At 33.3% G+C, this 26300-nt stretch overlaps 1 long non-coding RNA gene across 1 annotated transcript in view; it reads left to right on the top strand.

Annotated features, from left to right (window-relative positions):
* Positions 1-24335, top strand: part of LOC116668741 — a 40695-nt gene extending 16360 nt beyond the window's left edge. The window contains exon 3 of the long non-coding RNA XR_004325987.1: positions 22562-24335. This is a non-coding gene — a long non-coding RNA (uncharacterized LOC116668741). The remainder of the gene's footprint in view (positions 1-22561) is intronic.
* The last annotated feature ends 1965 nt before the right edge of the window (positions 24336-26300 follow it).

The following is a 26300-nucleotide window of genomic DNA, read 5'->3' as shown; positions in this document are numbered from 1 at the left end:
ATTTGTGGACTTTCGAATGACAGCCATTCTGACTGGTGTAAGGTGATACCTCATTGTAGTTTTGACTGACATTTCTCTGATAATTAGTGATATTGAGCAGTTTTCCATGAATCTATTGATCATTTGTATTTCTTCCTTGGAAAATTGCTTTTTTAGGTCATCTGACCATTTTTGGATTGGTTTGTTTGTTTTTTTCTCAGTAAGTCATATGAGCTGCTTATATATTCTGGAGATCAAGCCTTTGTGGGTTCATCATTTGCAAATATTTTCTCCCATTTCTAGGGTGGCGTTTTGTTTTACATATAGTTTCCTTTGCTGTGCAGAAGCTTGTAAGTTTCATTAGATCCCATTTGTTTATTCTTGCTTTTATTTCTTCTAGGAGAAAATTTTTGAGATGTATATCAGATAATGTTTTGTCTATATTTTCCTCTAGGAGGTTTATTGTATCTTGTCTTATGTTTAAGTCTTTGATCCATTTTGAGTTTATTTTTGTGTATGGTGTAAGGGAGTGTTCTAGCTTCATTGTTTTGCATGCTGCTGTCCATTTTTCCCAACACCATTTGCTGAAGAGACTGTCTTTATTCCATTGCATATTCTTGCCTCCTTTGTCAAAGATTAGTTGACCAAAAGTTTGTGGGTTCATTTCTGGGCTCTCTATTCTGTTCCATTGGTCTATATGTCTGTTTTTGTACCAGTACCATGCTGTCTTGCTGACTGTAGCTCTATAGTATTGTCTGAAGCCTGGGAGAGTTATTCCTCCAGCCTCTTTCTTTCTTTTCAGTAATGCTTTGGCAATTCTAGGTCTTTGATGGCTCTATATAAATTTTATTATGATTTGTTCTAGTTCTGTGAAATATGTCCTGGGTAATTTGATAGGGATTGCATTAAATCTGTAGATTGCCTTGGGCAGTGTGACCATTTTAACAATATTGATTCCTCCAATTCAACAGCATGGGATATCTTTCCATTTTTTGAAGTCTTCTTTAGTTTCCTTCATCAATGGTTTATAGTTTTCTGTGTATAATTCTTTCATCTCCTTGATTAGGTTTATTCTTAGGTATTTTATTACTTTGGGTGCTATTTTAAAGGGGATTGTTTCTTTACTTTCTTTTTCTGTTGATTCATTGTTAGTCTAAAGAAATGCCACTGATTTTTGAACGTTAATCTTGTAACCTGCTACCTTGCTGAATTCTTCGATCAACTCTAGTAGTTTTGTGTGGAATTTTTAGGGTTTTCTATATATAGTAACATGTTGTTGGCATATAGTGACAGTTTCACTTCTTCTTTTCCAATTTGGATCCATTTTATTTCTCTCTCTTGCCTGATTGCTGTGGCTAGGACTTCCAAGGCTATGTTGACTAGGAGTGTTGATAGTGGGCATCCTTGTCTTGTCCCAGATTTTAGTGAGAACCTTTTGAGTTTTTCACCACTGAGTACTATGTTGGTTGTAGGTTTGTCATATATAGCTTTTATTATGTTGAGATATGTTCCCTCTGTACCCACTTTGGTGACAGTTTTTATCATAAATGGGTGTTGAATTTTATCAAATGCTTTTTCTGCATCGATTGAGGTGATCATGTGGTTTTTGTCCTTTCTGTTGCTGATGTTATGTATTACATTGATTGATTTGCATATGTTGAACCACCCTTGTGTCCCTGGGATGAACCTCACTTGGTCATGATGTATAATATTTTTTATGTGTAGTTGGATTCTATTTGCTAAAATTTTGGTGAGGATTTTGGCATCTATGTTCATCAGTGATATTGGCCTATAATTCTCTTTTATGGTAGTGTCTTTGCCTGGTTTTGGTATCAGGGTGATGGTGGCTTCATAGAATGAGTTTGGGAGTATTCTCTTGTTTTCAGTCTTCTGGAAGAGTTTGAGACTGACTGGTATGAGTTCTTCTTTTTATGTTTGGTAGAATTCCCCGGTAAAGCCGTCCAGTCCTGGACTTTTATTTTTAGGGAGGTTTTTTATTGCTAATTGGATTTCATTTCTAGAGATCAGTTTGTTCAAGTGGTCAGTTTCTTCTTGATTCAGTCTTGGTGGACAGTATGTTTCCAGAAACTTGTCCATCTCCTCTAGGTTATCCAGCTTGGTTCCATATAGTTTTTCATAATATTCTCGTATTGTATTCTGTATTTCTATGTTATTTGTTGTAATTTCTGCATTATCCTTTCTTATTTTGCTAATTTGTGCTCTCTCTTTTTTCTTCTTTGTGAGTTTGGCCAGAGGTTTTGTCGACTTTATTTACTCTTTCAAAAAAACAGCTTTTGGTTTGATTGATTTTTTCCTATTGTTTTTCAAATCTCTGTTTTATTTATTTCCTCCCATATCTTTATGATTTCCTTCCTCCTGCTGAATTTTTGGGGGGGGCAGTTTGTTCTTCTTTTTCTAGTTCTTTTAGCTGGTGGGTTCGATTGTTTATTTGAGATTGTTCTTGTTTTTTGAGGACAGTCTATATCTCTATAAACTTCCCTTTTATCACTGCCTTTGCTGCATCCCATAAATTTTGTGTGGTTGTTTATTCATTTTCAGTTGTCTCAAGGTATTTTTAAATTTCAACTTTGAATTTGTCATTGACCCATTTTTTTTTTAATATCACGTTGTTAAATTTCCATGTTTTCCTTTGTTCTCCTTTGTTTCCCTGTAGTTGATTTCTAGTTTCATGGCATTGTGGTCAGTAAAGATGCTTGAGATAATTTCTATTTCCTCAAAATTGTTGAGACTTCTTTTGTGCCCAGGTACATGATCAATCCTAGAAAATGTTCCATGTTCACTTGAAAAGAATGCATATGCTATCTTGGGGGGCTGTAATGTTCTGAAAATATCCACCAAATCTAATTTTTCTATTGTATCATTTGATTTCTCTGTTGCTTTACTTGTTTTCTGTCTGGAAGATATCTCTACTAATGTTAATGCATTGTTAAAAATCTCTGACAATCATTGTATTCCCTTCATTTCCCCCTTTATCTCTGTTAGTAATTGTTTTACGTACTTAGGTACTCCTATATTGGGTGCATATATATTAACGCATGTAATAGGTTCATCTTGTATTACTTCTTTAATCATTATAAAATGTCCTTCTTTATCTTTCTTTATGACCTTTGTTTTAAAGTCTATTATGTCTGAAATCATATGTCATGAAGTCACTGCAACACCTGTTTTTTTTTGGCTTTTCCATTTGCATGGAATATCCTTTTCCTTCCTTTCACTCTCAATCTATATATGTCCTTCTCCCTAAAGTAGGTCTCTTGTGTGCAGCATATTGAAGGTTCTTGCTTAAAAATCCAGTATGGCACTCTATGTCTTTGATTGGAGCATTTAGTCCATTAACATTAACAGTAATTAATGATAGATGTGTGCTTATTGCCATTTTGAACTTATTTTTGCAGTTGATTTGGTATTTCCTCTTTGTTCCTTTTGTCTTCCTTTTGTGGTTTTGCAATTTTCCTTCGTATTATCTTGGATTTTATTTAGTTTTTGTGACTCCCTTGTAAGTTTTAGGCTTGTGTTTACCCTTTTTTATAAGTCTTTTAACCCATTACTATAACAGCTTGTATTTAACAGATAGTGATATAAGCTCAAATCCATCCTACTGAGAACAAAATTTAAAAAAAAAAAAAACTCTGTATTTTCTTGCTTCCCTCTTCCACTTTTAATGATTTAGATGTCTTCTTTTACAATTTTGTGTTTATTCTATTTGTAATTCATCGTAGTTATCACCTTTCCAGTTATGATTTTCTCATTTCTGTAGCATCCTGCTTCTTTTCTATTTAGAGTAGAACTTTCAACATTTCTTTCAGCATGGGTTTAGTGTTGCTAAACTCTTTTTGCTTGTCTGTGAAATTCTTTATCTCTTCTTCTATTCTAATGGATAACCTTGCTGGATAAAGTATCCTAAGCTGCATCTTCTTTTCTTTCAGGAATTTGAATATATCATGCCTCTCTCTTCTGGCCTGTAGTGTTTGTGAAGAGAAGTCAGTTGAGAGCCTTATGGGGGTTCCCTTGTAACTCACTCTTTGTTTTTCTCTTGCTGCCTTTAGGGTCACTTCTTTATCCTTGACTCTGGCCATCTTGATTATGATCCATCTTGGTGTGGTTCTGTTTGGGACCCTCTGAGCTTCTTGTACTTGGACATCTGATTCCTTTAGGTTTGGGATGTTTTCAGTCATGATTTCTTCAAATACCGTTTCAATCCCCTTTGTTCTTTCTTCCCCTTCTGGGACCCCTGTTATGCATAGATTGGCATGCTTTATATTATCCCATAGGTCTCTTATATTGTTTTCATTGGTTTTTATTTGTTTTTCTCTCAGCTGTTCTGATTGGGTGGATTCTGTTGTCCTATCTTCTAGGTCACTTATTCGTTCCTCTACATTGTCTAGCCTGCTTTGTACAGACTTTAGATCAGCTGTCATCTCAGCAAATGAGTTTACCAATTCTACTTGCTCTTCTTTATCCCTTCAATTTCATTTTTGACATAGTTTATATCTCTAAACACTGTTTCTTTTAGTTCCTTCTGTACTTTGATCACTCCTTTTTAGAAATCTTGATCTAGTAGGACATCAATGCCTATTTCATTGATCATTCTTTCGGGGGATTTCTGTTGCTCTTTTAATTGGTAGTGGTTCCTGTGTTTCTTCATATTGCTCATATCTCTCTGGCACTGTGGCTTATGGAGTATCAGTTATCTATTGTGGTCCTTAAGGAGTTTATTTATTTATCTATCTAAAACCTATGCAGGAATAAAACTTAAGGAACCAAAGGGAGAGAGAATTTTAAAAGAAGAGAGGGAAAAAAGGTTTGAAAACATTGTATAATCAATAATAGAAGAGCAAGTTGAAGCAGAATAACAATTGAGTTGAGACATCTTTAAAAAAAAAGGAGAAAAGAACAAAAAACAATATTTGAAACCTGTGTATGATGAATATCAGGAGATCAAAATAAGATATAAAAATGACATGAGGTGGATTTTTAAAAATAATAATAATAAAAGTATTTTAAAAGAAAAATTTAAAAAGGACTAAAGCTGGAGACATATACAATTATTTAAAAAGTAAAAATTGTAAAGGTAATAGAAAATAGAACAGATAAAAAAAGATTTTAAAAAGGGGGGTGAGGGATGTTCTCCTGGAGACTGTGCATTCTTAATGATTTTATTGATAGGTCTTTCTGTCTTTGCCCTGTTTTGTGAATTCAGCTTGTTACTTCCAGAGGCCCTCCATTGGCAACCATCATCTGTGCTGCTCCCAATGCTAGCCAGTAAGCAGATCACACCCAATCCCAACACTGTGGTCAGGTGCTGCATTCTCACAAAGTGGGGGCCTTGTCACTCCCCCTCCTGATGCTACTGTCAGACGCTGCGCTCCAGCGAGGTAGGCTGGCAGATTGTGCCCCCATCCAGCACCTTGGTCAGGTGCTGCGCTCCTGCCAGGAAGGAGGGTGGCCACCCACCACCTCCCAGTGCGGGTTGCTCCCCTGCTCTGTTCAGCTGCCGGCTCCACCCTGGGTCTGTGTCCATAGACAGGCTCAGGGAAGACAGCAGAATAGCCCCAACCCTGCTCCATGCCAAAACTCAGCTCCATGTTTGTCTTGGTGAGGCGAATTCTCTGAGGTACCAGGGCAGAAAGATCCTATTTGCCTCAGGCTGTAAATAAGTCTCCTTCTGGCCTTTGAGACTGCTAAGCCCTTAGGTATAGATTCAGGTTTCAACCCCACCCTCACCTGGGTGCTAAGTGCTGGAGGATATGGCGGCTGTGGCTGATCCCTGCCTCTCTTCTCCTGAAAACTTAGGCGGGTTTTCAGAGATGGAGGTATGGCACTCTTCCCCACAGGGCACATAAATAGTGTTTTTTCCCCCATATTTTATGGGAGGCCTAGGTTGTTTTGCCGTGTGTACCCACTCATCCATGGCACGCAGCACCCTGCAGTCCACCAGGGTTGCCTCAGTGCAGGCTGCCCCAATCCACTGCCTGTCTTGGGCAGCCTGTCTCAGGCAGCCTGTCTCATCCCCCACCTGCTGCTTTGCCTCTAGGGCTGGGGGTTGCAGAGACCCTCTGTGCCCATTTAACTTAATTCTTTCAATCAAGGGGTGCTCCATACAGATCTCAGCCTTGGAGGTTCCCCCTCCGTCCTGCTGACCTCTCCGTTGGAGAAGGGGAGACCCAGAAAATGAGCACTATTCCTCCTTTGCCACTCCCTCCCCGTGGGACTGGTTCCACACTGCTTTGCTTTTTCTTCTTTCTTTTTCCCTTTTCTCCTATGAGATTCATGATGTCTTTGTCTTTTTTTTTTTTTTTTTTTTGGTCAAATTATATTTATTTATTTAAACATTTTTTATTGAGTTATAGTCATTTTACAAGTCTTTGTCTTTTGAAGACGGCAATGTTCTGTCAGAGTTCAGCAGGTGCTCTGGCTGGCTGGGTGGGTCTGTGGATGTAAGTTTTGGTGAATTTGTGGGAGAGGGTGAGGTACAAGCATCCTTTTACTCTGCCATCTTGGCCGTCTCCTGACATATTATTTTTTGTATCAAGCATTATATATTACAGGCATTAAAAATAATTATAGCAAATATATACTTTCATAGAGTGACTCTCAACCTTTTGCCAATTTTTTTTTTTCCTGGAAACTATGTTGTAAGAAATTTTGTATAAGTGAATTATTTTCTTACCAAATGAAAAGAAATACTATAACTTGAGTATAAATTAATATTCACTTACTTAGTATTAGAGACCTTTGAGATCTAGTTGTATACAAAAGTAAATATATATATATATATATTCAGACATCTTTTCTGAAAGCATAGGGACATCAAAATGATTACAATACCTTGTCATGTGAGAAGCACTCACAAAGTGTTAATGGAAGCACATTAAAGAAATCCATTAACTCCTGACAATTTATGGAGAAAAATAAGAGAGGGCATTTAAATGTTAAGAATATTACAAAGGAATTCACTAGACAGAAAAAGAAGTAGAGAAAACAGAATAGTTAAAGACATCCAGGAATAGTAAAGCAAAACATCTGAGGAAGGACAATTTGTGCAGTGAGGGGGATATTTTGAGGCCATAAAGTAGAGAGGTACAGATGGGTTAATAGCAGAAAAGAAAACAAAGATGTGACAAGTGTGTCTTCCATATTAACACATATGGATGGTAATTGGTAAGGAATTGTGAAAATTTACAGATGATCATGATTTCTATTTTTGATAACTGTGAGCACATTTTTATGGAGAAAAGGTGACAAGTTTCTATTGAACTTGTTGTATTTCATATTCCTTATTTGAGAAAGAATTACAAGTTTATTTAGACAGACAGGCTAATTTCTGGACAGAGATGAGAATTAAAGATGTAATTACATTTTTAAATATCAGCTTAGACGTGGCAGGTGAAACCATGGACTTGCTAATATCATTTAGGGATAATGGTTAGAGGGATGAGAAGAATCAAAGGCAGAAATCTGGACTATAATAGTCAAGAAAGAGCCATATGAGACTGAGAAAGAGAAATCAGAGAGGTTAGGCTTTAAAGCCAAAGAGAAAAGATAAGAGAAGTAAACATTTCTATAGGGAATGAAGGATATCTTTAAAAGAGTGTTTAGGTGTTAGGCATTCTACAGTCTCTTTACATATAAAATATCTCATGTCCTCTCCACAGTCTTATGTAGCATGTTATGTTCCTAATTTTACAAATGAAGTGAATGAAGCAGAAAATAATTAAATTTACTTAATACTACATATACCCAGTAAGTGTTGGAGATAAGGTTCAAACTCTGGTCTCTCTGAATGCAGCTCACTTTTAAATGCCCCTCAGTATCTGAATAGGTGGAGAATTTCAAATGCCCAAAGCCAGAAAGTAATCAAGTGACCATTAGAATTAGCATTTAGTAAGAGAAAGTTTGGTATATTGGAATGAGAAATCAATTATCTCTTAGGAAATTTATGGAAAAAAATTAATGGAACTTGAAAGTAAAAAGGTCACAAAAGAATTGTTATGGCAACGGTGATAGACAGTAACAATCTGTATAGTTAGACAATGTTGAACAATAATGGACAAGTTACTTCACATTTCAAATTCAGGTTTTCTGCTCTCTGAAATGTAAATAATTCTTAGGTTATTTTAGATGGACAAATTAAGTAATATGCATGAAATCTCCTGTCACTAGTGTGATATATATCTTCAAATCTCCTCATGTGTGATTTTGCTCTGAAACTTTGGAAGAGTGTGAAGAACGAAACCAGACTCCAATATGTTGAGGCGTAGATGAGAAATATGGTAGTGGAGACAATTAATGGAGAATAATCTCCCAAACATTTGGCAGTGAAAAGAATTGCACTGGGGATGCAGTTGAATGAGATGATGGGAATTAAAGGAGGAAACATGTTTATGAGATGTATAGAGAGATAAATTGAAGACAGAAATGTTGCAATGCCTTAAAGAACTGGTAGAATAAAGTTGAATCGTGTCCCTGAGGAAGATTGGATTTGAGTGATTCTCCTGATAATTTGTTTCTTTCTCTTTTCAACTCCTTTGAATAACAGGTTTTGGGTGATCTTGTGGTAGAAATGATATCAGACCAATTTGTACAGTATCCAAACCAAGGTCTTCTCCTGTCACCAACTAGCAGTGTGACTTTGAGGAAGTCACTCAATGTTTGATATGAACTGAATATTTGTGTCTCCCCAAAATTCATGTATTGAAACTCAGCCCCTAGTGTGATGGTATTTGGAGGTGGGCCCCCAGAAGGCAAGTATGAATACATTAGGTCTTGAGAGTGGGGCCCTCATGATGGGGTTAGTGCCCTTATAAAAATAGGAGAAGACCTAGGATCTCTCTCTGCATGCACACACCAAGGAAAGACCATGTGGGAACATAAACTGGCAAAGAGCCCTCACCAAAAACCTGACCACGCTGACACCTTGATCTAAGACTGCCAGTCTCCAGAACCATGAGACACAAATTTTTGTTGTTTAGCCAGCTAGTTGATTGTATTTCATTAGAGCACCTTGAACTGACCTAAACAATGTCTCAGGACTTAATTGTTGATTTGTATAATGAGGCAGCTGGACTAGAGAATCCTTGGAATCTTTTCCTGTTATTCTGACTTTAATTTTGATGATGTGCTGAACATCAATATGCAAAATACCTTGAATTTGGTACTTGTTTTTTATTTCTTTGTTCTTAACCCAACTCTAATTCCCAAACTTTGGTAAGTTAAAAAAAGAAAAGAAAAAAGAATAAAAGGAAAGAAAAGAAGAAAAAAAATCACCGAAGGCATGCTGAATGTGTATGAAAGCAGTTAGGAAGGGGAACTTTCAATAGTGTGCTTAGGTAAACCCAGAAGTTTATGGGCTAACTATGATATCAGGATCAGAGCTTTCATCATCTTTTTCTTCGCTTCTTCTTTCTCCCTTCCTTTTTCCTCTCTTCCTTTTTTTTCCCTTCTTTTTCTTTTTTTCTTCCTGATTTTCTGAATTCCTATCCTTCTTCCAAACAACCAAGAAAAGCTATTTCCTTCTCATTGCTCTTGTTCTTTCATTATTCACTGTTTAATTGGGAACTCGATTCAGATACCAATAAGATAAACTTTTTCAAGTAGTAAATAACAAAGTTCTGCATTGTATACAATATTGAATTAAATATATTTAATAAATGTGTATTTCAGCATATCATCTTCTTTCATGTTTTGATGATTTGCGAACCTAAGATTTCTTTTTTTTGAAGAAGAGAAGAAAGTATCTATATTATCTTAATACTCACCTTTTAAAATAAAATATTTCATCTTTTAAAATCAACTATGAACCCAAAATTATTTAATTTAGAAATCTACTAAACATATTTATGACCTATATATATATAACATGCCTAGGAATACTGGTCAAAGATTAAACTGGATTTAGGCTTCAGTTCTAGGAGACTATACCAGTCAGGCTAGTTTTCAATCATTAATTAATTCATAAAACATGTCCTGTATCTACTACAAGCAAAGTTCTAAGATTGGTACTGAAGGTAAAAGCATAAAAATAATTCCAAAATGTGCTTTCAATTTAGCTAGGATATAGACAAAGATAATGGAGAACACTAACTCCTGTAATCATGACTAAGATAGTCATTAAGTAAGTAAATGACACTTTAGTTTTAAATATGAAAGATATGTCTAAAATTTCAACTCTTTCTCCAAGTTCTGAGTAAACATAGTTTATTTTCTTCCCAGATTAAGTAAGTGCATAGAAAAAGTAACTCCTCTTATTCTATATGTTGAAATAAGATGGCTAAACCATTTTATAGAAAAACATTTTAGATAATGTTACTTATGGTTATTAAATGTTGATTTACTAATTTTTTATTTTAAAATTTGTCCATGTTTTCTAAAGAACAGAACAGGAATTCTACAATACATATATTGACATGAATATTTCTTCACAAGTCATTTGGAAAATTTGAAGGTCAATATTTTACATGACTTTATAGACCCTTTCTAGTCCTAATTCTGTGGTTGCTACCCGTTACACTTACATCCCACACAGCATTTCACACATATGCAGTTAGACACATAAAAAAGCCAAACACCAAATTACACACACCCCTATTTCTGCCAAAAGATAATAAGACTAAGGAGTAATATCAACTTTCTAACAAAACTATTGTATTATGTCCAGAATATACTATAAACCAAATGTTTTCAGATATTTTGACTTGGGAAAGGGTTTTAAAGATACACATTTAAAAAACAGTTAAGAGTTGAAATCACAGTGCATTTTAGACATCCTATCCCATTAGCTCTTTTTCCAATTATTTCTTAGGAAGAAAGTCTTAACATAATAATGATTTCTGTATTGTGCTGGGGAAAAGTAAGGTCTATGATACAGTGTTAATATGATACAGTTGAAAAGCTTAATACCATAAGTCTTTCATACCATTTCTTATCACATTAACACAGGGGCAGCATTCCTTTCCTGGCCAGCTTAGTTTCCTTATTGCCTGAACTACTGAGATTCATGAATATTTAAACATTGTAAAAATAAGCTCTTGTTGATTCTGTGCTGTAGCTCAAGAACTGGGGTAGGTTTCTTTTTTTTTTTTTTTTTCTTCCAGAAGTTGGATTTTGTCAAGAAAATTTCTGTCACCTGCAGAGGAGCACAACACCTGAGGGGTAGGACTTGCCAGGACAAGAGTGAGGATTTTCTAGTATTTTTCAGGGTCAGTCAGTCACCACACAGGGCCAATGGGCAGCAGGCAGCAACTCTACCATGTTGGCAGCAAAAGGAGAGGTATGTATGTTCAGAGAGTTTTCTGTTTCTTCATTGCCAAGCTTCTTGCTAACCTTCTTGCAGTTATGGATGTAGCAATTTAACAGTTTACTGTTGATTTTAATAAAGCTGATGGTTTTGCCTAAGGACTTTGCATAGGCAGTAGGCCATTTTGTGTATTTGCCTATGTGATTCTGTATTATACCCGATTCCTCTTCTCTGAAAAAAAAGAAAAAGGCAGTGAATGAATCTAGATTCTACTGTGACTTCTAATTTGTAAGTTTTTCTTTTTTGCAAAATGGACAGCTAAAACATTCATTCAATGCATAGAAAATTGTGCTGATACTCATCTAAAAGCAAAAAGATAATTTCTTACAAAAATGCATTTTCTTTTTGAACAATTATTCCGGTTTTAATATGATTTAGACAAAATTATTATGTATTAGGTATTAAGTGTAGGTGAATTCAGGATAGCAATGGTCATTCAATCAATTCACACTTATTCAGTGATCACAGGCTGAATCTCTTTTATCAAGAGAACCTAAATTTAACTCAAGTAATCTCTCCATTGCCAACTCTAGGATGAATCCAAACCAACAATAAAATCTCTATTCCGAGTATGTGTCACATTATAACTGACCAAGATAACATTAATGTTTTTCTCAGTGTGACTAAATTCTAGCCACAGTATCATCAGGGCTCTAGTTTCATTCCTCTTTGATTTCCTTGTCTGCAATTGATTTTTTACACCAAAGTCTTTTTCCCCAGGCTAACATACCTCATAATTACATCAAAGCAAAATTTGTACTAGCTGTTGTTAAACAGGCAAGAAACATTTTATTTCATGCTATTGCAATAGAGGAGAGAGAGGCCAGAAGTGAGTCTGAAATCAACTAAGGTGAAATAAAGGAGGATTTTTAAGAGGTAGGATGAGGGGTATCATAGACCTTCCATGTTTGCTAGTTGGCTAATGGTTTTTACCTAAATGAAACTAAGGTTTTTTATACCTCCATGGCAGGAAGTGGTTTTACACTTGGAGTCAAGTGCCTAGAGAAATTAGGCTCCCACTTTCTACGGAAATTGAGAAAGAGTTCTATCCTTTATAATAATTACATTTCAAATAGATGGTTCATAAATTCTTGAAAAAACAGTCCTGGTTTATAAAACTGGCAAGATTCTTTTAAAAAGATTTACATTTCAAAAAGACAGAGAAAGGATTTACTATCACAAGATTTCTAAAGTAAATGTTCTAAGAAAAAGGAGATCAGGAGCCAAGTATCAGACAGAAGCCTGTCTAAAGTTTAGTCACACTGAGAAAAACATTAATGCTACCTTAGCCAGTTACAATGTGACACTCATTGGGAACAGGGATTTTATTGCTGGTTTAGATTCATCTTGGAGTTGGCAACGAGAGACTACTTGAATTAAATTTGGGTTCTGTTGAAATCAAAGAAGGGAGAAGAGAACCCTGGGCAGGTAAGAACCAATGTCACTGTATCTTATTCAAAAGATTTTCTTCATTTATATATGTATTTTACTTGGGAGAGAGCTATACATAGTTGTTGTTTATAATGGATTATAGAGTTTCAGTTTTGCAAAATGAAAAAGTACTGGAAATTGGCTATGCAACAGTGTGGATGTACTTAACACTACTTAACTACACTTACAAGTGGCCAAGATGGCAAATTTTATGTCATATATTTTTAATATTATAAAAAATTTAGAAGCTATTCATAAAAAATATTGAAGTATTTAGAATAACTTAAACTAGTAAGCTATTTTTTTTTCATTCTAATCATTCTGTTTGTGAAATTATGTTTTTAATTCAGGTATAGATTTTGCTTTCAAGAATATTTTAATTCTTATTTTTGTCTCATAATAATATGAATTATTGCAAATATTTGGAAATATTTATTCCATTAACCTGTTAAAAGTATTGGAATTAATTACTTTGTCTTCATTACAAAAGGTAAAAGTAGAGGTGGAGTATAGGGCACTAGGTGACATACTTTAAACCCATAAATCATTTAGAGACTGTAAACTTACTCCCTTTACATATTTAAAACTACTTTTTTTTGCATCCTCCCCTATAAAATACAAACGACTCAGAACTGGACTCTTAAGAAAGTTACTGGCTTATACTTCTGAAAACTGTGGCATGGAAAAAGCTTCTATTGTGTTAAAAATGTGATAAAAATGAGAATGGATAAAAATAAAGGTACAGTTTTGTGACATGAAAATATCTTATTGATATATAACACCTCAAGACAAGTTCCAGAGGTTAACTTCCTGTATGAAAGTTCTTTTATGACAAAGTAAAGCTTGCAACTTTCCTAATCATGAAAAATCCTTTAAAATAAATGTGAAAAATTTCTCTATTAAGATAAGCATAATTTTACCAATAACAAATTAATCCTTGACAATTTAATTGGATGGTTGATTTCAAAACATACTCGACTTTTGCCTAACCAGTATCAAAACGTTAAAAAGTGAAAGTTGAGTTATATATTATGAATTTCCCTTAGCTACCAGCCTCAGTGAATAACCATGTACTTTTAAATATCTGAAACTCAGGGGATTGCTAAGGCAGGGGGTGAAAGGGATGGGGAGAGGAGACACATAACTCAAGGCCACCTGAGTATACTTTTTTAACTCTATTTGGTAAAATAGTGAAGTTATCTTGTTTTATAGTTCTTCATATTACATTTTTTCCCCAGGGAAAACAATTATTTATTATAAGGAAAGAGTTATATACCTGTGGGTATTAACAAATTTTTACCAATATAAATTTACAATATAAAAACATTTAAGTACAATTTTCTGTTTAGTCTCAGAGTTATTAGCAGTCACATTGTGAATTTGTTTTTTTATATCGAGAACTGTATTAATAGTGACTATTTATTCAGGATCAGTTGGCTTTTCTACGTGTAAAATGATTTTTAATTGTCACCATTTCTTGTCATTAGTGTATGCTTATAATTTACTTTAGATAATACAGCAGCAATACAATTTCATCAGACACAAACTGCCAAGAGAAATGATGGAAAGAAACAAAAGTTACCTGACATCTATATTTTCCATTTCTCTTTATGTAAAAATTCTATAAGCTATATAGTCATTATTGAAAAAAAAACTTCAGAGAAACAATAGAAATGTTAATAAATACCATTATTATTTCATCTAAATTCTAGGAAAAGGCAAAGACCCAGATTTTTAAACCCAGCACTATAAGCTCCCTTTATCCTGTGAGCATGAATGAAAACCAGTAAAAAGAACAGATAAAAGATACAACAATACAAAAACATGAGATAAAATTATTATATATAAGCTATGAAATAATAAAGAGTTTTAAAGAGATGAGGAAAGTCTTGAAAATATTTACAGAGAGCAAGAAATTATAAAAAGTGAAACACCAATTTGGAAAACAACCAGATAGAAATTCTAAAAATGGAAAATACAAAAACTGAAATTAAAAACTATAAATTAGACACAACTAAGTGAGATTTATTGAGCCAAATTATTCAAGAATACAGAGAGAAATATGGAAATATAGAATGGAAAGTAAGAGACATGAAAGATAGTATGAAATGTTGTATTATATATCTATTACTATCTTCTTTAATATATTTTTACAAAAGACAATAGAATAAAAACTGATTTAAATGTGTGTGTATGTGTGTGTGTGTATATATATACATTATATATATGAACTGAAATACTATGCCTACTGAAATACATATTTAAAAATAATTTTCAAAACATTTTCAAGCAAGCATAGAGTTCATCTCTGAAACACCTATAGTAAAGGAAACTATAAAGGGTATATATCACTGTTAAGAAAAGTGATCCTAAATGGAATATTTGAGGAGTAAGAAGGAATGAAGAGGCAAAACAATGGGATAAATATATGAAAGGAAAAAGCCTACAAAGAAACATTAATCATATAAAACTACCAAACAACTAAGCAAACAAACATTTTTGATTATAGAGAATTGAAATAAATACAGAAACAGTACATAAATTGATAGGGAATAAACTATCTCAGTATTTTAAAGTACTTATTTTATCAAGTAGGAGAGCAAAGATTTTTATTCAAGCTAGATATGATAAGTAGTGAATACATGTTGAAATCCAGATGAGCTGTTACAAAAATATACAATTTTTAAATCAAACTCACATCTCTTATCAAGCTTTTTAATTAATTTCAAGAATAGAGGTGATCAAGAGGCTCTACCAAAGCAAAGAAAGGTCTAGGCAGCTCCCTAAGTCTTCTCTTCTCTTATGGGACACCCAGTATCTGGCTCAGATTGGAAGACTTCTCTAAGTGAGGTACATAAGTTACTACTTCACACAACTGGAAGTGTTTATTTTATGAAGTGTATCTACTTCATGCTCCCTGATTACATGATGTACTCTTAGAGAACAACACTTCATAAGTCCATGGATTCTAAAAGATTTATTACTATAAGTAATCCTTTAGCCTGAGATTTCTCTTTAAAATATTTCAAAGATAAAGACTTACCTCCTGGAAAATATCATTAGTTTATTTACCTAGAGCTGCAGTTATCATGTTGATCAGGAAATTAGACAAGGACACCTGCTTTGTTATCTTTTCTCCAGAAGCACCCTTTCAGTAATTTGTGAAGGAATGAATTAGAGGTTAGCTGTGTAACGTTTTCCTCTCCACTCTGATAACCAATAAAAAATAGGAGCAAAATGAAATGTTCATATTAGTAGAAAACACAAAATAGAATGGTAACAAAATAATTATTCAATCCTACCAAAGGCTAAAATGGACAAAAACAGAAGATAAATAGAAATTGCAAAATAAAAAGATACAATTAATGTAAACATTATAGTAATTATATTAAATATTAATGTATAGCATGTTCTTATTTTAAAAAATTGATTAAAATATAATTGTCACGTTTATGAGAAATCTGAAATAGAGAAATATAAAAAAGTTTAATGTAACATTTGCAATCAGATAAACATACAAATACTAACCAAAAGAAAGCAGTTTTGAGGGGGAAGGGGTTGAGAAAGATAAATTGAGAGTTGAAGATATGCAGATACAAACTACTATATATAAGATAAACAACAAATTTATACTGTATAGCACAAGGAACTATATTCAATATCTTATAGTAACTTATGGTTAAAAAGAATATGAAAACAAATATACACATGTTCCTATATGACTGAATTATTGTACTGTACACCAGAAATTGAAACAACATTTTAAACTGACTATACTTCAGTAAAAAATATATAAATTAAAAAAAGAAAATAGAAAAAAGAGAATTGTTTTTTAAATCAAAGAAATTTTGCAGATAAGGCTGATGGAAAACTGAAAGAACTTCCAGAAATTGATGGGCATTCATTTAAAATTTAACATTTAGAAAAATAAAATAAAATAATAAAATAAAATAAAATTAAAAAGCAGTTTTAAGAACATTGATGACATTCAAAATGCATTTTATTGCAAAAAATTACTGAAAATTAAAATTACTTCAAAATGATAGAAAAATTCCATTAGTAAAACAAGCCCCCAAATTAATAACTGTATAGAAGTTCTAAGAAACATTTTAACAAGTTTTATCCAATGGCATGTATACACTATTTCACTCAACAACTATAAAATATTTATTATTTTAAGCACACGGAACACAATTATAAATATTAACCATGTGCTAGACCATAAATCAAGTCTCAAATGTCTTTAGTTGATTCAAATCATATGGAGTATATTATTTGACAACATTACCTTAGTCTAGACAACAATAAAAATGATAACTAAAAGTCCTCATGTATGTGTTAATTAAAGACATGTAAATCTAAATGACCCACCTAAAAGCTAAATGATAAACTTGAAAAGCATCTGTGTCTGGGTTGATAGGGTTAGATGTGGAAGGTTGAAAAAATAAAGAAAAAAGAAAATTCAGTTACATATAATGGGGAAAAAATTAGAACCAAAAGAATACAAGAACACAGATTGATTTTCAACTCAAATTTCTTTCCAGCAAAACTATGAAGTAAGTATAAAGGCCGAGTAAGACATTTACAAGCATGAAAAAATTCATAAAATATATCTCATGCATGCTTTATTATTAAGATACTGAAGAATGTACTTAACAAAAGTTGGTAAACCAGTTAAGGTACAATGCTGACATGTAAGAAACAAAGTAGCTAACGTAGAGATTAGCAACAAGAAATTCCAGGATGGGCTGTAAATCTACAGATGAGAGCAGATTGGAGGCCAAAGATGCCAGGAGTCCAGAAAAACAAATAAATGGAGTAAGTTAATAAACACATAAAATGTAATTTAGAAAATAAACTTCCTCTACCAGATTAACGGTTATCAGCCATGATTGTCTATCACATTAGCATAGTCTGGGGAGCTTGAAAATGATATCTGTGCTTGGGCACTAAAGACTTTTTGATTTAATGAGTCTGAATGTGGTAAGTGGTGGATGGATGTGGTAGGTTTTGTCAGAGAGAGTGTACTTCAAGGGCAGAGGGCTGAATTCATCATACTCCAGGGCAAAGAGCTGAGTTTATCGTAATTCCTCATTTCATGGCCATTATTGTCACCTGTCCTTGCAAGATCCTACTCCCAATTTTTAAATTTCCTTTTATCCTTATGACTCATTTCTTCTCCCACCATAGGAAACCATTTTGATTTATTTGTTATATATTATTGTATCTGTATGTATAACTGTTTATGTATGTGTGTATCTGTATAACTGCAAAATGGATATTTCTTTGAATAGATCCATTTAATTAGTGGAAATGCCAGAGTGATATATCTCATTTTGTGTCTTCTTTTTTTCCACTGAGTACTTTGTTACAAGTTCATTTTACTTTGTTCTGTGTATCTCTACTCTATTTCTATGGGATGAGCAATTTATATGAAGCAACAATGGATTATTATTTCTTATAAGTCTAGGGCAGTTCTGCTGATTGGACATGGTCTTAATCATGTCTTTGCATTTGGAAGTAAAGTCTTTTAAGGACCAGGGCAGCTGGGATGACTTGGCTCCAGTCTCTTGTAGTCTTTCATCTGGGTCTTTTTTGCATCATATTTTCTCATGGTTCCTTGAGAGCAAAAGCAGAAACTTCAATGACTCTTTTAAGACTCACCTAGGACGTAGAACAATATCATTTCTTTCATACTCTGTTGGTCAATACAAGTCAAAGTCCAGCCTAGATTCAAGAGGCAAGGTAACAGACTCTACTTTTTAATGGAAGAAGTAGCTAAGTCACATTGCAAAGGGCATGGAAAAGAGAGGCATGCTTCATTGGGACTATCATTATATCCATAAGCCATATAAGTAAAACAAAGAATTATAAGTGAATAAAAAATGAGAAAATATCAAAAAAGAGTAACCATAGACCACTAATTGTCACTGAACAATACTTACATAGTCATCATAATACTGTAAATACTACTTATCAATCTGAGTAAAGAAAGGCTGACTCCCTCTTTGAGTAGCTCTGGGAAGGCTAAATGCTCTGCTAGCATCATAATCAACAGATAATTTATAAAATCAATAAATTAAAGAAAAGTAATATAGTATATATATATATATATATATATATATATATATATAAATTGGAGTGAATACTCAAAGAAATAGCTTGAAAAATTAAAAGTTATTGCTTGTGGTTGTGGTTTGTGGACTGGAAAGGTTAGGAATTTCTGGTTTTTGTTATGGAGCTTTTGTCAATTTCATAGTGTGCACAGAGTTATTATGCTTAAGCAGCTAAGGGAAATCAAAACCAAATTATAACAAATACATAAGCAATGATTAATCTGATGATCTTTTGCTTAAAATACCATTGGGTCAGCCACCTTAGAACAAATTCTTGTAACATCTAACTAGAATATCTGAGAAGACACAGAATAAGGCAAAACCTCTCTACACATCATAAACTATGATGTGAAACCAGCCTATTGCCAGATTCCTGGAGGAAGTTTTCCTAATCCCAAGGCTGAAGAGATTGCTCTTTTATAAGGGCACGTACTGGCCTTTCCACCCCAAATAAATCCCATTTATGAATCTCTGCTCTCTGGCTCAAAAATTCAAGTGCATTCAGAAATTCAACCTGAAAGTTGGGTAGATCTTCTGACACGTTGGCTATATACCATACCAGAACAACCAGAATAAGAGACCTTGAAATGACAATCCTCCTGAATCCATTCCTTAGACTGAAACAACACTTTGGAAGGAAATCTTTGTGGTTATGGGTGAAGTGCACGCTGGGGGGAATGATAATCAGTGGTACATCGCTTCTTTCAAAAGACTTCCAGTAGTCAATGAAAGTGCTTTAGATACAGCTGCTCCAAGAAAGAAGCCCTAGTGACAGTCAAATTGGTTTTGCATTTTTATATTGCATTTTGCATTTAGTTTGTGTAGAACTGTAATTTTGTTTTTTTATGAACCTCTTCTCTTTTGAATGTCAGAGAACCTATCACTCAGGAAAAGGATATCCTATTTCAGTTCAGGAAAACAGCAGTCAAAGAAAGCTTGTTTGTTACAAGAATTTGAGATGGAAGTTGTGCATATGAATATGCCTGCAAACTGTTAAATGAAAGGGTAATTTGAAAAGAAACTATTTTTGCATAGAATAAAGTTAAAATTCTTAATTGAGCATACTATTTTTATTGTATTTATGGCAAATACACATAGCAAAAAAGAGTATAAGAATATGCTGCATCACATTAAAGATGACTATTTTTTTTTATTTTCCATAGTGATTATAAACTACTTTTATGATAGAAAATATCTACATTAATTTAAAAGAAGACTTAGTAGGACAGTGAATATTCTTGTGGAAAAATATTAAATTAAGAACTGAAAAAAATTCCTAGACAATCAACTTAGCAGAAAGACTGTGTTTGATAGCAAAATGTAATGTAAAAGGTCACTAGTGGCACACAAAGAGCAACTATCAATTGGTTCTTTTTTCAGTTCCCTCTTCTTTTCGTGCTCCTGGCATTCTCAATTACCATGATTTTAATTCCACCCACATCTTTTCCTCAATTCTGTCTCTGACTTCTATAGTTGGATCTCTTCTTTTTCTAAGAAGTTTCGTGAATTTGTAATATTTTTATATGCCCTTTACATCCTGATAGCACTCTGACAGTCTAAAAGAAAACTTAAATGTTGTATGACTTGATCTCAGTAGTTAGTATGAAATTATTTTTAAGAGAGCTACCCCAATAGGTACCAACATTTAAATGTAGTATAACTCATGATAAAAATGAGTATCTAGATTGTAATATAATGTATTTGCTAAGTAATCTTCCACACTTTTCCTCCTATTAATGGTGCAGTGTATTTCCCTGCTTGTTGACTTTGGTGCTAGTCATTTGATGTATTTTGGACTATAAAATATCAGCAGATATAAAGAAAGCAGAAGCTTTAACTGTGCTTATATAGTGGGGCTTGTCCCTGTTTCAGCCATTGCTATAAAAATAATTTACCAAGGCTACCTCACTGGTCCAAGGAGGATGAGAGACATGGGAAACAGCTGCCTCAAGATGAGCCCAGCTTTGATCTGTCAACCATGCCAGGCATGCGAGAAATAATATATTGTTAATTTAAGTCACTAGGTTTGGAAATGCATTGTTATACTGAATACAGGAATTAGTACTGATAAGTGGGGTGCTGCAATTACACATATATAATATATGTGTAATTTTATACTTAATATATATACATAAATACATATGTATTATTTGTTTAAGATTGAAAAGTGTTAGGGTGGTAGATGAGAAACCTGTCATAAGATATAAGGAGTTAAATGCTTAAAATTTTGCAAACCATGTTACATGTTATGTAGTAGCAGGGTGACCATCTATCCCAGTTTGCCTGGAATTGAGAGGTTTCTTAGAATGTAGGACTTTCATTACTAAAACTGGGAAAGTTCTAGGCAAATCAGAATGAAGTGATCACCCTATGAAATGTTGAAACATTTGTTGCCTGCAGTAACATGCAATATAGTAAATGCACCTTAAGAGGTTGTTCACTGAGTAAGATGATAGCCAGGTGGATACCAAAATCGTGAGCTTGGTGCCTTTAGTTGCATATAATGCTGTTCTGCAATAGAAAGAGGTCAGGGAATAACTGTCCAGTTTGTAAACAGAATAGTTGGTTCTGAAACTGAAACATTTTCTCCCCTCTAACTTCTCCTTCCAACAAATTTTAAAAACAGGATGCAGACAGTAAAATATAGCCTCATGGTGAAAATTAAGTCAAGGATTTGGCCTTAACGTCCCTTTGTTAAATTCTCTAGACTACCTCATCACTTCCTTTTCTAATTACAGGAGGAATACTTAACACATATTAATTGATTTGCTATCTAGCCAAGGGCTCCCCATGTTAGTGTTACTGAAGTATCTGGGAAATGTGGTCCATTCCTTATATGACCTATGCTAAAAAGTAAAGAGAGAATATGGAAGTAGTAAAGCATGTGTGATGTAAATAAAAATGTTTTGCTATGGTCAATAATAATAGCTTATAATCTTGATACGATATTTAGTTATGTTTTTGTAGTAGAAAGAATGCCTCAATAATAACGTTTAAAGCTCCAAATATCATTAAAAATATCAATGTCACAGATAGACTCAAAGTAATTATAAAATATGGAAAAGCTGAAGTTTACTAAGTGAAAAGCAAAATAAATACACAAAATGATCAGATTATTGAGCAAAACCATTTTGTTATGTTTTGGAAAGTCAATTATACATGTGAGTCTGCATTGATAAAACAATACTAATTATTATTTTTATTGATGTTTATAGTTTATTTTAACTACATGAAAATAAAACTTTTTTTACATTTCTGAAAATTGTATCTCTGCAGTTTTCATAGCAGAATTATTGAACTACAGTAAGAGACAAAAGTTAGTTTATGTGCCAAAAAGGAATGAATGAAATTGTTTTCTCTTTAGCAAGAAAGAATTTACTATTATTTACTATTATAATACACATTGAACAGTCAGTCAAAACCATTTATTGAGCACTTACTTGGGGCAACGCATTGGGGGAATATATGCATGTTTCCTTATATCTTTAAACAGCATTTAAATAAAAGAAGCAGAAGGGAAAAGGAACGAAAAACTAAAACACTAAATATTAGAAATTCATTCTACAAACATAGATTTCATTTGCAAAACTCACTAAAACAGTTAAAAAGTAAGTAGAGTGACTAGAATTTAAGGAAGCTTCTTGAGGTTCTCAGAAAAAAAAACTTTGGTTTATCAAAAGTAAATGCATTGCTAATATATGTTTCTCTCTTTTCCTAGATGCCTAACATATAATCACCTCCATTCCCAGGAAGTAAATTTTAACTTCAGTCTCCAAAAGAAGAACTCTGTGCTAACTGTATAATTACATGATTCAATCCATAAATACCAACTTTCTCACCAGCTGTCTCATCAGTTCACTTCTGCATCACAATCTGAGAAACTATCACTCCTCTCATAGAGGGCAGTGCTGTCTCAGAATAGTAAGACTGTTACTCTGAGAAATGAGACTGGGCTCTATCGATCTAAAGATGTCGTCTGGGGAAACTTGCATCATTGCCACTCATGTATCTCTGTTCATTTCACAAACCTTCACTTTGGCAGTGGAGAAGGTAAAAATAGTCAAACACCCAGAGAAAACTAATACTCTTCCAACATTATGCTCCACTTGTCATCAAGTACAATGCTCTTGTCATCATCTTATTGGAAAAAAATTTAAAAAGAAAAACACTGTTTAGATTTAGCATGCCCAGTCTCCACTATGCCTCCTCTTCTCTTCACCTCCTATTGAAAACCTCACTCTTCCTCTGATTTATGTTTTCTCAGTAAATGGCATTGTTGTTTACCCCACTGCCTAAGCAGGTGCTTCACAGTCATCTTTGCTTTGCTTTCATATATCCAGGTTTAAATAAGTTCCAAATAATCTTTCTTTGAATTTTTAACTTCCACCTCCACTGTGCACATCATATGCACTCAATATATGAGAATTGTTATAATATACTCCTTAGCAAGGCCCTTTGCTACTGTCCACTTTTCTAACATCCCCTTTAGCTGTATCTTCTCATGCTTACTGGATTGTATATTTCCCCAAAAATGCACTTTCAATTTGTTGTTTTGCACAGACTAGGGTTATATTTGGACTGTGTTCCCCCAAATTTTTCTACTGGGTGAATTAACTCCTACTCAACATCAAATTTGAGTTACATAAATTTCCCTGACTCCCACCCTTATTGAAATAACTCTCTGTGTTCCCATCAAGCTTTCTATCCATTTTTAATGTATCATTTATGTTACATTTTAGGTGCTTGTCCTTGTTTCCTATGGTGGGATCCTGAGACTAGGAGTCATGTCTTATTTTTCTTTGAATTTCCAGAGAATGGTAGAGTACTTATAATATTAAAGGCATTTGATAAGTTGTTTATATTTTCTTTTATTTCTATTCTTTTTATGAACATTATAAAAATCCTATGATTTATGAAAGTCTAAAGTGTAGTAATGGTCTCTGTGCTATAGTAAGTGTAGAAGTGATTATCATTTAATAGAACCATAGGAGACGGAAAGTTTTCATGGCCACTGAGAGTGCTATGGATACAGAAATGTCTGTGAGATTTAGCAAATAAAAATACAGGACCTCCAGTTAAATTTTAAGATCAGATAGACATGAATTATTTTTAGTATAAAAATATTACATAGGACATACTTATACTGAAAAAGTATCTGTTGTCTGACTTCCAAGTTTAACTGGGCATCCTATATATTATCTCTGAGTGCTAGAGATCAGAGGAAGTGGAAAGCACACAATGGAAGATAAGCAATAGTTAGGGTGACTGTAAGTCCTGGTTTGTTCAGAAGAGAACCGGTTTATATTTACTGTTCTCACATAACTACCAAAAATTCCCACTTTGACCCTCAAACATGATCAGTTTGAACATGAATTGTATGATCACAGCAAATATCAATAGGAACTCAAATCATTATTTAACAATTATGAGATGACAAGTGGAATATTGCAATCAATTCTGGAAATTCAGTTTTGAAGAGTTATTATAAACCAAAACTTATGTTATATAAACAAGATTATACTGTCTAGCACAGGGAAATATATACAAGATCTTGTGGTAGCTCACAGTGAAAAAAATGTGACAATGAATATATGTATGTTTACGTGTAACTGAAAAATTGTGCTCTACACTGGAATTTGACACAACATGTAAACTGACTATAACTCAATGAAAAAATGTTAAAAAAATTGTTTAAAAAACAAACAAACAAACAAAAACTTACAGCTTTGACAGCAGAGGAAGACTGTTGGAATGAAGTTTCCAGACAGTGTGAAGAATAGTAGATGGACCTGGAGATACTTGTTCAGCTGAGAAGTAAGAAATGGAGACAGTAACTACTCAAGTTTATTGTAACATAGAAACAGAGTATAAATGTACTGTGTGTCACTCCAAGAAGGAAATAGTAGCAAATGTAGAAGGTAGGATCTTTAAGGCCCTAATTGTGGCCGATATTTTCTGTCTCTCTAGTTCCCCTTGCAATTTGTTTCAATCAACTTGTCCCGCTTTCGGATCCTTGAATGTAGTTGTCTGCTTCCTTCTTCAGAACATGCAACTCCCATTCTCCTCACTCTGACCTCTCAAATGAAACCATCTTTCCTCTCTTTCCCTCCTGTGGGCATCCCCCATCCCTGACCTCCAACTTCCACTTAACTCCCTTCTCTCAGTTCATGCAACAATACTTTTTTTCAGCATGATTTTTTGTGAGAACTTGGAGGACATAAGTCTTCCCAGCTAAACATTAACAGTGACTTTTATTATTTCCTTGTCTGTATTTATCTCAGTTTATAATAATATATTTTTGTTATTTCTTCATTATTTTATGTCTTTTCTATTAGACTGTAAGCTCTGTGATTTTGATGTATTCTACATATCTGGCATTAAATAAATACTTGCAGCAAAAATGCACGAATATAAGGAAATAGTTTAACAGAAGTGAAATTTAATAAAGACTCCATCCGTCCAGATGCAAAATGGACTGTCTTTAAATTACTGAACTTGTGATCACTTGACATTTTTAACCAAAGAATGAATGACCATCTGTCAGTGATAAGGATGTTCCAGAAGTGTTTACACAAATAACGAAGAGGGAAGTTGATGGTCTCTGAGGTTTTTTCTGACCTTTATATTCTGTGACTTACAAATGAACTTTATAACACAACTTGCTTGTAAATTAGAACTGCCAATATTTCACAAATAATTATTCTGAAATACTATAAGACCCATTGAGTATTGCACATTAAATTAGTGATCAATTGTTGAGTAAAATAGTGAAATTAAGAGATGATTTTCTTTATTTTTCTTCCATTTCAAGATAAGAATTTGATGACACATTAATTCAATGAGGTGTCAAACTGAAGTATAGTCTAGATTAAGATTTAGAATGCAAGATTCAACAAGCTTCCTTTGCATGTTGCATAGTGAAATCTTCAATTCCTTAAAATATAAGAAAAATAAGTATATTGTTTGGAATACTGAATGATTAGAACTAAATAATATAAAATCTTATTCAATGTTCTAGTGAATTTACAACTACTACTAATTTCATAAAATTCTGCAATTTCCATTTACTTTGGCTTCAATGTCAAAAAATATATTATACATGATGTCAAATATTATATAGTATTTTCTGCCCACAAAATTAGTTCTTCACTTTAAAGAACTAAATCTACTTGTTTCTAAAAACTTATCATCTTACAAGGAAAATATGCTTATAAATTTAGACACTTATAATAAATTAGATGCCATAAGAAAAATAGTATTTCAATTACTCATAACATGGAAATGTTGACACTAGTAACTGTTATTTTTTAATTTAAATAATATGTTATTATGAAATGCATTAACCATTATGCATGTACATGATATTTATGCTCTTTTGTTTATTTAATACTTTCTTAGTGCTTATGTAATGGTAGGCAGTATTCTTTTTTTAACTATTTTAAAATATTAATTCTTAA

The sequence above is a fragment of the Camelus ferus genome, chromosome 14, assembly GCF_009834535.1.
Source record: "Camelus ferus isolate YT-003-E chromosome 14, BCGSAC_Cfer_1.0, whole genome shotgun sequence".
In the NCBI taxonomy this organism is placed as follows: Eukaryota; Metazoa; Chordata; class Mammalia; order Artiodactyla; family Camelidae; genus Camelus; species Camelus ferus.
This window is presented reverse-complemented; position numbering and strand designations above follow the sequence as displayed.